This window comes from Lates calcarifer, linkage group LG14, assembly GCF_001640805.2.
Source record: "Lates calcarifer isolate ASB-BC8 linkage group LG14, TLL_Latcal_v3, whole genome shotgun sequence".
NCBI classification, from domain to species: domain Eukaryota; kingdom Metazoa; phylum Chordata; class Actinopteri; family Centropomidae; genus Lates; species Lates calcarifer.
Window position 1 is genome coordinate 5,799,541 of NC_066846.1, and position 10,902 is coordinate 5,810,442.

Genomic DNA, 10,902 nt, shown 5'->3' on the forward strand with positions numbered 1-10,902 from the left:
ATTGCATGGGAAAATAGTGGCAGTCAATAGGGACGTCAACCAAAAGAAGGTTTCTTCCAGATATGAGTAAAGGCAGTGAGATAAGCAGACACAAAGACACAGTCAGATTGAGTGAGGCCTTCATACCACTCCGCAAACACTGATTCAAATTGAAGCACAACATTTGCATAAATTGGATGTTCAGATTGGCATAAATTAACCAGAGGCACCAACCAGTGAGGAGTATGGCCTTAAAGGGATTGCCACGGCTGCTTATCTGTCCCCGCACATTAATATTCAGACCCTGATGTAAGGAAGCTGCAATCCGTGACCCTGCACTCCTTCGGTTAATGTGTGTGTATCGGTGTGCGTGCCTGTTTATGCGTCGTCACAAATCTGTAAATGTGCGTTTGCCAGTGTACAGTATGTGTGAGCGCGTGCTCGCACATAAGTGTCCGACAAATTTTGCTCTCAGACAAGACCAGACACCAGGGTTAGGCTAAAGGTTTTGCATGTGTGTGCATGTGTGTCTGCGCTGAGTGTGTGTGTGTGTGTGTGTGTGTGTGTGTGACTAATGGTTAGGGACCACTGGTTGAAGAAGCTTGGGGGATTTTTATGGGTGAAGAGGATGACAGAAAAGAGAATCAGACAGAAAGGAGAGCTGGAGAGGGACTGACAAGCCACCTCCTCCAGCAAATGTAATTATATGGCTCCGAATCACTGAGGGGGCTGCTTCTTAATCAGCTTTAGGCCAGGCAAGCAAACACACACATGCATCTGACATTGACCTTGGTCTTGGACATCAGGGGCAGATACAGGAGCAGTGACTTTTTTCAGATGTATGAAAATATTGTTTGTCTCTGCTTTAAATCTAGCAAATATGTCACTGACCTATTTGCAGGGTAAGTAACTTGCGTAGTCGCGCTTTTTAATTCTGTTCCAGTACTTATTGTGTATGTGTGTGTGTGTAAGAGGGGTGTGGGGTCACAAATTGGCGGGGGACTTCTGCCCTAAGGAGCAGAGGGGCCACATGCACTCTCTCACATTCAGAAACACTCATCTAGTTAACAGCTTTCATTTCCCTAATTAAACCCAAGATATACCCTGATACTCTGTCTCTCTCTCTGCAACCTCTCTTGCCCCCACATCCCTTTTTCCCATCATACTTTCCACCTCCCATGCTGCATCTGCGCACATTTTCCTCTCCCTCCCACTGTCTGTCTAAATATATTAATCAAGCTGTCAATCTGAAGGAACACATAAGAACACAGAGCAGAAATCCTGTGCAGAATGTGTGAATTTTCACCTGCAAAGTCTGACTAAAACAGATTACAAGGCGAGCTCGGAGTCAATCCCCACCCCTGTGTGATATCCACCACTTGTGTTTGTGTGGCAGCAGGCTCGTTGCCAACTGATTTACCCCCCATCCCTCACCTCTGCTGAGGAGGAAATGGAACAAACAGCCCAAAACCTTTTTCCTCTAATCCCAAACAATGGATTCTGCTGTTTTATTGAGGGCGGAGATGAAGGGGATTCATGCAGTGGGTCTGAACTGTTGTACTGAGCCCAGGTAAAACTGGAGATTTGGATCAAAACGCTGTTAAAGCATTTGATTAGCTTCATTCCACCTGAATGATCCATGAATGTGTGTATTTTTGTCCAGGTTATTAAAGATACACAGACTTTAATCTGCCAAGTTTATAAAGTGATTGACATAAGATTTCACAAAGCAGCTAAAATATAAAATCCATTATATTCTATATATGTGTAAATAACAACAAACACATGGTAGAACACACTTCCCTACCCCCCTTCTCTGGCTTTGAACAAAGGATGAATTACAGTATAATACAATGGATTAGCTGTTAGCATAGGGGATGTAGCTTAGTGGTAGAGGACATGCTTTGTGTGTTTGAGTTCCTGGGTTCAGTCCCCAGCAGCACCACTTCTCTTCCTTCCTAACATGATTATGCTTTTCTTTGGGTCTCATACCACAAAATAGTAAATGTTCAAGGCTGCTTTACGTTAAGGCTTTCAACAAAGAATCATTTGTGACCTTGCACTATCTCTAAAATAAGTGGAATGAATCCAAAAGAAGGAGCTTCTCTTGTAAAGAAAATGACAACTTCAAACTCACAAAGCTTTTAGCTGTAATAGCCTTCAACATGCTTAGCTGTCTCCCATACAGCAGGCAGAAACACAACAGTTTTATGTAGTTTTAATCTTAAACCACAGAATAGTAACTTCAGTCACTCCACCTCTTTGGTCTGGAGTGAAATATCTCAGTCTACGAGATGGATTTTTTGAGTTGATGCAAGTGGTATGGATTACACATCTGTCATATCATGTTGTGTTTAACATAATGTTTCAGCTTCCTCAAAAAATCCTTAAGAAAATTTCACAAAGGGCAAAATTAGCATGTCACTAGCTGTCATATTCCAAAACATATTTACTGGTGTTTTCAATCATCAGGGACAGGTTCATTAATCTTACCACCCGTTTTTCATTGATTAAAGGCTAATGATGAGCCAGCATTAAGGGGATGTAGCTCAGTGGTAGAGCGTGTGCTTCGCATGTACGAGGTCCTGGGTTCAATCCCCAGCATCTCCACTTCTTATTGAATATGGAGCTAAAGTAAAAGCATTCAGCATGGTGGCACCCTTGCACCACATCCAACGCAAATTAATTCAAACGAACCTAAAGAGTCAGTGTCAGCTGTTCTTACAACTGACACGTCCCCGTTTTGTGTGGGATGCAATGGATTTTGTCTCCCAACTGTCCTCCAAGTGTTATTTAATAAAAGATACAGTGGCCTAATAAAAAAAAGTAATATGAAAAACAAAAGTTTTGTTTAATGTAATTTACGTATTTTATCTTTACTTTGCTCATTATCTCTTTCCATCTCCTTCAGTCCCTCCTCTCATTTGTCTCTGTAAGCCCTAACGCAAGCAGAGCAATAATTTCAGCATTTTTCTACACCTCTAAAGAAAGACATCACAGAGACACAGTGAATTTCACTTTGCCTCTAAGGCCCATGAATGCCTTCAGCCTGAATCACAGGTATGTCATGTGCATGTCATATTGGATGTAACATAATTAGGAGCAACCAAGAAATCCCTCCTATCAGCCTTCTTTAAATTCATGGGTTTAAAATTCTCCCTACATTCACAAGTTGTAGCATTAATCTGTCAGCCTTTAAGTTTTTCCAGCATGACATGAACACAACATGACTGATGCTTCCAAGAAACATAAATACATGTTGGGGCGGCCTCTCCTGTGGCTGCAGCTGCACCTGCTGAGGTGTTGCAACACAATGCTTGGCAGAAGAAACAAAGGCATCTCGCAGCATCACATACAGTCTGTTGTTCATGTTTTCAGTGTTAAGGTGTCAGCCATGGGAGGAAACTGTGTGCACCATCCAACCCTGTGCTGTGAATTAAATATGTTCAAACGATGCTAAACAATCAATTATTTACATGTCACACATAAACACAAACATATAATCTAGATACAAGCAAACACATACATGAAAGCACACAGACTCACATACAGACACACACTATATCCTATTAAAAAGACTTGTCTAATTAAAGGGATCATTTCAGCTATAATTAGCCTGCACGTCTGTGGTGCATCCATTCTTTAGTATGAGCTGAAATATAATCATTAGCCTCATCCTTCAAAGGATCACAAAGTGCTTTGTAAGACACACATGCTGCTGTTAGGCAATGGTTGATCACTTAAGTTGAATACTGTTAAATATAATCATCTAATGCAGTGGTTCCTAACCAGGGGTACTTGTACCTCAGGGATAGGTTACTTCTGCTGTTGCAGAAAGACTGCGGAGTAGCTCAAGTAATTCTATAAATACAATTTGATTTTTTTAAAAAGAAGGAAAAAAAACATGTCTGTGTTTGTTATGTTGCAGCTAGTGTGTAAGAATGAGTAAGCAAGTGAGCTCAGAAGCAAAGAAAAATGGCTAAAAGTAATGAATGAGTAGCTAAACAGGCAAACAATGACTAATGAATAAATGGCTAAAATAGTTAGCTAAAAGTAATGGAAGAACAAAGTCAAATTGTTAAAGTGTAACTTGCAGGTTAATTTTTTTTTTTTAGATTTATACTTAACATTGTCTGAAAATGAAAACTTGAAATGTTAATTCAAGAGTTTGTATGTTTTACAGGACATATAGGCTTAAAAAAAAAAGGTGTCTGTTTTCAGCTAAGCTAAGCTAAAAACGCTTTTTTCAACATTGCATCATATTACGTTACATAGGGGAGTCAGTGTCGTTGACTCTGACTCTACACAATGTGCAGTAGTAGGTGATGGTGAGTTTGAGCAGTCGTGTGGTGTTTTTACAGTGTAATATCCATGTCTGACCATTCCGAATTATTGTGTGGTACAGGCTGCACAAATTCAAAGTCCACTATTTTCCTGTCAGGAAATTAAACTGTGCTAGCTTTCTTGCGCAGGTGAGGAGACTTCACCACTGCATCTGTGACACAGACGTCGTTTCTAACACAGTCATTTCTAACACATTCATTTCAAACACGGCCATTTCAGACAGGATTATGTTTCAGCCGATGTGATAAAGATGGAGTGTAGAGCCCAAAATCGTGTGAGACCGTGCTGGAGCGGTTCCTGTGACCCACTCAGATGCCGCACCAGGCCACTGTTAGCAGTAGCAGCAATCGTCACGGACCCTCTGCTCAAGGAAAACATGAGCAGAGTCCTGTTTTCTAATGTTTGCTAACTTCAAAATGAGTCAGCACCGCAATTTCATCAACAGGAAGCAAGTGTGAGGTGTCAGTCTGCCTCCCTCTCTCTGCTAATTAGTACTAGTTTTGTTATATCCTGATATGTGATGGTAAACTTTATAATGTTGTGATGTGGATGCAGCGTTAGCCATCGTTAGCTGTCGTTAGCTGCCGTTAGCTAACGCCGTTCACTCACCGAGATGTCTGCCTAGTCCGCTCATTCTCTTTCCTGTGGCCGTTATTTCTCCTAGTTCCGGTCAGTTCCTGGTCTCCTGGACACTTAGCAGGCTCACAATTATACTGCTGTGGTCTGTTGTATGTATATAAATATACATAAATACATTTTCTCTAACTTGGCTTGACTCCCCTATGTTTCGTCACTTCCGGTTTGTCGTTTTTAGATGTGGAAGGAAAATTCTCTCACAAAAACTGCTCCAGAAGTCACTGTAGTATATGTTTAAGTATATATTTTTTTGAAAATCAAGTTTCTACATCCTTTCCCTATACATTGATTCACTGTGGTTTCTAACCTGCAGGTTGCTCTTTAACTAAAAGTAATAGTTAAAATTGTACATAAAAGTAATGAATGAACAATTGAAATGATTGGTTAAAAGTAACAGATAAATGGTATCTATTTGGTAATATTAACAGTAAAGGATAAATGGTTGGAACATCCAACTTCTGCTGTAGTACGAATACAAACTTAAAGATGCAGTATATAACTTTTATTAAACATTTTTAGATTAAATATACTCCAAAACACTTCTTAATGTGGAGAGGTGTTGTCAAAGGCTTCTGTGACCCAGGCTCATTGAACAGTGTGGCAGCAGTGCAGAAGTATTTACTTCTAAAAGCCTCACCCCTCTTAACAATCAGAGAAGGCCAAAGTCAGGGGCGGGGGTAAACCAAACTGACTTAATGATTAAAGTTCAACTCTATTAGAAAAATATTGTGACATACTCTGTTATATCCAGTTGGTTATAGTTCTGGTCTTTCACTTTCATATGTTCACACATTACATTTGATTGAGAGAATATTTCCAGATGAATCATTCATTTTCTGGAGGGCAGATTAGCCCCAGATACACTCACAAAACTGATAAACTAAGACACACATCCACCTTGGTGTGACTGTGATGAAAGAATAGTGTGAAATATAATTATCCAGTATCTGCCTCCTTATGGCAAAGAAAGGTAAAATGTTATTAACCAGTGTAACTCTAACCTAATTCCTTATGTGTGACATTCTGGGAGACTGATTGCACAGCAGATGGTGCTATCAATTATTGAGCCTGTGAAGACAACTCTGCCCTCAATCAGATTAAGTAGATTATGCCAACATCAACTCCCTTATGATCCAGTCTCAGTTTCTTAGATCAACATATAACATCAGGTTGCACACCCCCAACACCACCTCTTTAGACCCCTTTTAAATCATGCTAAATAGTCTTTTTCTCTCTTATAACTAGGATTGTGTCTATCTATCTAGCTATCTATCTATCTATCTATCTAAAGACGCTCTTCTTACCCATCTTAAAGCGTCACATCCCCTGGGTGTATTTGGTGTGTGTGTTAATGTATGCATTTTCCAAATCTGACCTAAATACGCTGCACGTTGAGCTCTCTGAGCGTTATCCGACTACATACCATGATGGAGCCAATGCCAACGTACTCGTCGTTCCACCCAACCTAATGTAAATGTCCCCTTAATCCTGTTAACCCACTCCAACAGTGCGGAGAAGCTGAGAGAGTAGGAGAGAGCCCGGGGCGAGTACGACATTGTACCCCTCCACCCCGCTGAGATCTAATTCAAGAAACAAGTGCTCAATACAAAGTGAAGCTCCTTGGCTCACTGTTACATTAATACACAACTAGCGTAAAGGAGGAAAAAAAAAAAATCTGTGATCCACAGCGTACAAATCTGAAAAACAGGATTCTGAATGTGGGGGTGCAGAGGAAGAGGAAGCAAATTTAAACACCAGCTTACATTGTGTTTAAGTTAAGGTTTACAGCTGCTTACACGGTGAATCATCGAATCTACAGGTGCAGTCCAACAACCAGAAAAATCAGTCAGTCACCATGACTTCACTGCTGTTTAGGCTACAAAGCAATGGTCTCTGTACTCTTTTGTTACAGTAGTATGATTACAACATCTGTCTCTGTATAATTCAGATAAATCACCTGTGTATCCAACACCCATGTATGTCTTATTTTTACATTCATCCATAACTTGCATCCATTGCAGCATTTTTTTTATATCACAGCACCAAATTTTCCAGAACATCTCCAACTTCTTCTCCTTCACGCTATACAGGATTTTCTCTGATGTACACAAGAATTCATTCCACCATTGATGTTGTGTATCGGGTATGTCAGACCTCCATTGTAGAGGAATACATTTCTTAGCTGCTGCCATAGCAAATAAGACCATTTCACTGGGAGACATTTAAACCACTGAGGGACAATAAATCATAAAGGAGCTATGCTTCAGTCCTGTGTAGTGCTAAACCTCTTGTGTTCAACATTATTTAAGCTAATTGCAGGCTTTTTAAAATAATTACTACATCTACATATGTGTATATACAGTACATTGGTCATGTTTTCCTCTCAGCTTCAGTTGAGTTTGTGTGTACACAAGGTTTCACATGCTCTTCATTGTAACTAAAGCTTTTTGAAAAACAATAATTAACCTCCCCATCATCCATTCATAATGGATTTCAACACATAATCACTGTGTTGTGTGTCTTTGTGTGTATGTGTGTAAGAGGCACTAGTATTGGTCAATGGATGATAACATGTGACAAGATGTTTACTTATAGATTTGTAGCATGTGAGGCGATTGGGGTCATTGTTTCTTAATGATAAGATCTGACCTCGGGAAGGATAAGACAGGCCTATTGTGTGCTAAGCTGTTGTTTTGATTCTCATCCAGCTAGAAAAAGAGTCTTAATTTAGAATTGAGGGACTGAATAAACTGGACATCATTAGCAGGAGCAGTTATATGGTTCAGATATTTTACAGTACAAATAAAATGTACATTTCAGGGAGGAATGACACTCGAGTTACATCACAATTGGAGATTTTGCTGTAGATTTTTTCTTGCAGAAACATGCTGGTTCCCAGTGCTGGGAGATAAACTGCTGTGGGTGGCTGATAGCACAGAGATTTAAACCCTTTACAGTAAACGCTACCACAGCTTTTGACTCAGGCTGGGGTTGCCGCTGTTGGCTTTATCACTCTGCTGCAATGTGAGCCTGAGCACATGTGGAATATTCCCATTTCAGAGGCAAGAGCTGCTTTGCCGAAAATGTTCAAGGTCTTTTAGTGTCAAAGCATTTATTGTTTGAGGGAGAAGAAAGCTTTGGCTGTACTGGAGTCGGAGCTGTGAAACTATGCTGAGTCCAGCTTCAGCTCTGATACCAAGACCAGTTTTCTCCCACTGACTTGTGTTTATATTCTCCCCCAAACCAAAAACATTTTATTTAGACTCATATAGAACTCTGTTCATCCTAAAGATGCACCTGTTAGTGGCATGGCTAAAAAAATTACTTTCCAGTCAGTCAGTCAGTGTTGGTGTACTGTGTGCTTAGTGCTAATTAAAAATGCTAGCAAAGGTCAACATGGTAAACATTAAAGCTCCTTAGCCTCAGCATGTTAGCATTGTCATTATGAGTGTGTTGATGTTAGCACTTAGCTCAAAGTACCACCATGGATAAAGCCTTACAGAGCTGCTAGCATGTTAGACTCTTTGTCATGTTATCATTGGGAACAGCATGTACACTGCCTATTTTGGTCTTAGTATTACAATAAATATGACAACATAAATTCCTAAACTGAGCTTGACTGGATGTGTTCTTGGAACTGACTTGACTTTTTTGGTGTTAAATGTATCTCCCTAAAAACAGAATCTGTTTAGCAAAGCACAAACCTTTTATTCATTGAAATACACTGTCAGTTTTAACGCAGCTGTATAGAGAGAAGACAGACAACTGCATTTGAAGCCATGCACACTCATTTACAGGAAAAATTACATCGTAGTCAGACTGTGTAAGATCACATTGGAATAATTACACAGCAGCCAGTGTTGAAAGGATAAGAGATTATGGGGGGGGGGGGGGGGGGGGGGGGGGGGGGGTTTGGAGGCAACAGATCATTTCAGTCAGCTGATTCAGTGGTTGATTACACAGATTATACTGCACTATACATCACTGATGAAATAATTCACTGTGCTAATGTGTGGATGTCTGCAGCTATGATAATCCTCAGTCTGACATGTTGGATGTTAGAATGGCGTCCAGTGCTGTAAATATTACTAATACCAACAGTCATTTTGTGGCATAAACAGACTGTTTCTTGCCCTGTTTACTATAACATACTAGCTCATTAAAATGTCTTTTTATGTTGGGACCCAGCTGAAGTAGATCTGAAACATACAGTATTCTGTTAGGACCTGTGGTCACACACACTAGAGATTTAAGAATTTGCATGATGTTGCTGTAAAATAGGTTTTAATTATGTTTTGTACACACTTTTGCACTCATTAAAAAATAAAAAAGACTTTGATTTGTGGAAAGATAAAACCTAGTTTATACAATGGATTGAAGACCGTAATGTAGGCTAGCATTTATATTTTGATTTAAAAAAGTCTCCTACCAGTGAGACTGGAAAAACTCTACTGGAAGGTGCCCAGGAGGCATCTCCACAATAAAACCATATGATATTTCAAAAAGTGGATAACAACTAAATGAAATGTTGAATCTGTCACATTTCACCACATACTATATCTGTCAGTGATTACTACAGAAACCACTACATAGAAAAAAGTGATGCTGCTGCTTCCACCCCTCCTGCTTCTTCAAATAAACACAAAATTGTAAACTCTAGAGAAAACAGACAGGGGATGTAGCTCAGTGGTAGAGCGTGTGCTTCGCATGTATAAGGTCCTGGGTTCAATCCCCAGCATCTCCATTGTTATATCTGGGTGTCATGCAAAGACCTAATCATGATTGAAGGTGAGTTTGGTCCATGGATTCAAGCTGTTAATATGAGGTTCTGATCCCTCCATCTAGGTGCCATAAGTATGAATCCAAAATCGCCAGACCAGGCATCATCTTTCCAGTGTTCAAATGTCCAGCTTTGGTGAACCTGTGTCCAGCCTCAGACATCTGTTCTTGTTAATTTTCAGAAAAACTCGATCATACAATGGTCAAATCACTGAGAGATGTTTGATGTGAAGATTAAATGAAGCTACGAGTCATGCCTTGCACTGCTTTCCACGATTGGCTGACTCGATAACTGCATGAGTAAGCAGGCAAACAGGTATTAACAAAGTGCTCACTGGGCGCAAACACACACTGCTCAAGGACTCTATGTAAACACAGTTGTACCCTTCATGCACATTTACTAAATCTGAAAGAACTAAAAGAATAGATTTCAGCTGCTCAGAGAGACAATGACATTGATAGGTCTACTCATTCACCTGAGGGGATGTAGCTCAGTGGTAGAGCGCATGCTTCGCATGTATGAGGTCCTGGGTTCAATCCCCAGCATCTCCATTTCTTATCTACAGCGAACAAAGCACTAATCTTTTCCACTTTGTTCATGCTCACCTCTGGGTTACGTATTATTACAATATACATAACATTCAAGGGTGTTTTACTAAAAAAAAAAAAAATTCTGTAAAGATCCTTGCACTTTCTGCTAAAGGAATAAATGAAAAAGAAGAAAATTACAATATTAAATCCACATGAATTTGTATTATTTGCAATAGCCTTCACCAGGGCTAGCTGTCAGGACCTTTCTTGATCTTTTCATTCACCAGATGCACAATGCTTTGATAAATGCGTATAGAGTGATATGAAACCCAGGTTGTATGTGATGTAATTCCATCATATTCTTTGGTTATATCACCTGTTTGTGTCTCAATCATTCCCCTTCTTATTTTTTGTCCCCACAAGCCCTTTCCTTAAGCAAACAGAAAACAGGAGGTGGGGATGGAATGAAGGAGGTGCAGAGAAGGGGGTTGAGACTGAAGAGAGGCAGAAGCAGAGAGCATGGAGTGGGGGTGGAATAAAGAGTAGAAATGAAGAGAAGGGGGTAAATTGGTTCTTATAAGGCACACAGAAAGGGAAAATGCTTGGATGGATGACGAATGCAACTCTGGGCTG

The 10,902-nt window shown here is 40.0% G+C and overlaps 3 non-coding genes across 3 annotated transcripts; all 3 read left to right on the forward strand.

Moving 5' to 3' along the window:
* The first annotated feature begins 2,517 nt into the window (after positions 1–2,517).
* Positions 2,518–2,589, forward strand: trnaa-cgc (transfer RNA alanine (anticodon CGC)). Its single transcript has one exon. It is a non-coding gene; the product is annotated as a tRNA-Ala (tRNA).
* A 7,042-nt stretch (positions 2,590–9,631) lies between these two features.
* On the forward strand, positions 9,632–9,703 carry trnaa-cgc (transfer RNA alanine (anticodon CGC)). Its single transcript has one exon. It is a non-coding gene; the product is annotated as a tRNA-Ala (tRNA).
* Positions 9,704–10,218: 515 nt separating this feature from the next.
* On the forward strand, positions 10,219–10,290 carry trnaa-cgc (transfer RNA alanine (anticodon CGC)). Its single transcript has one exon. It is a non-coding gene; the product is annotated as a tRNA-Ala (tRNA).
* Positions 10,291–10,902: the final 612 nt, after the last annotated feature.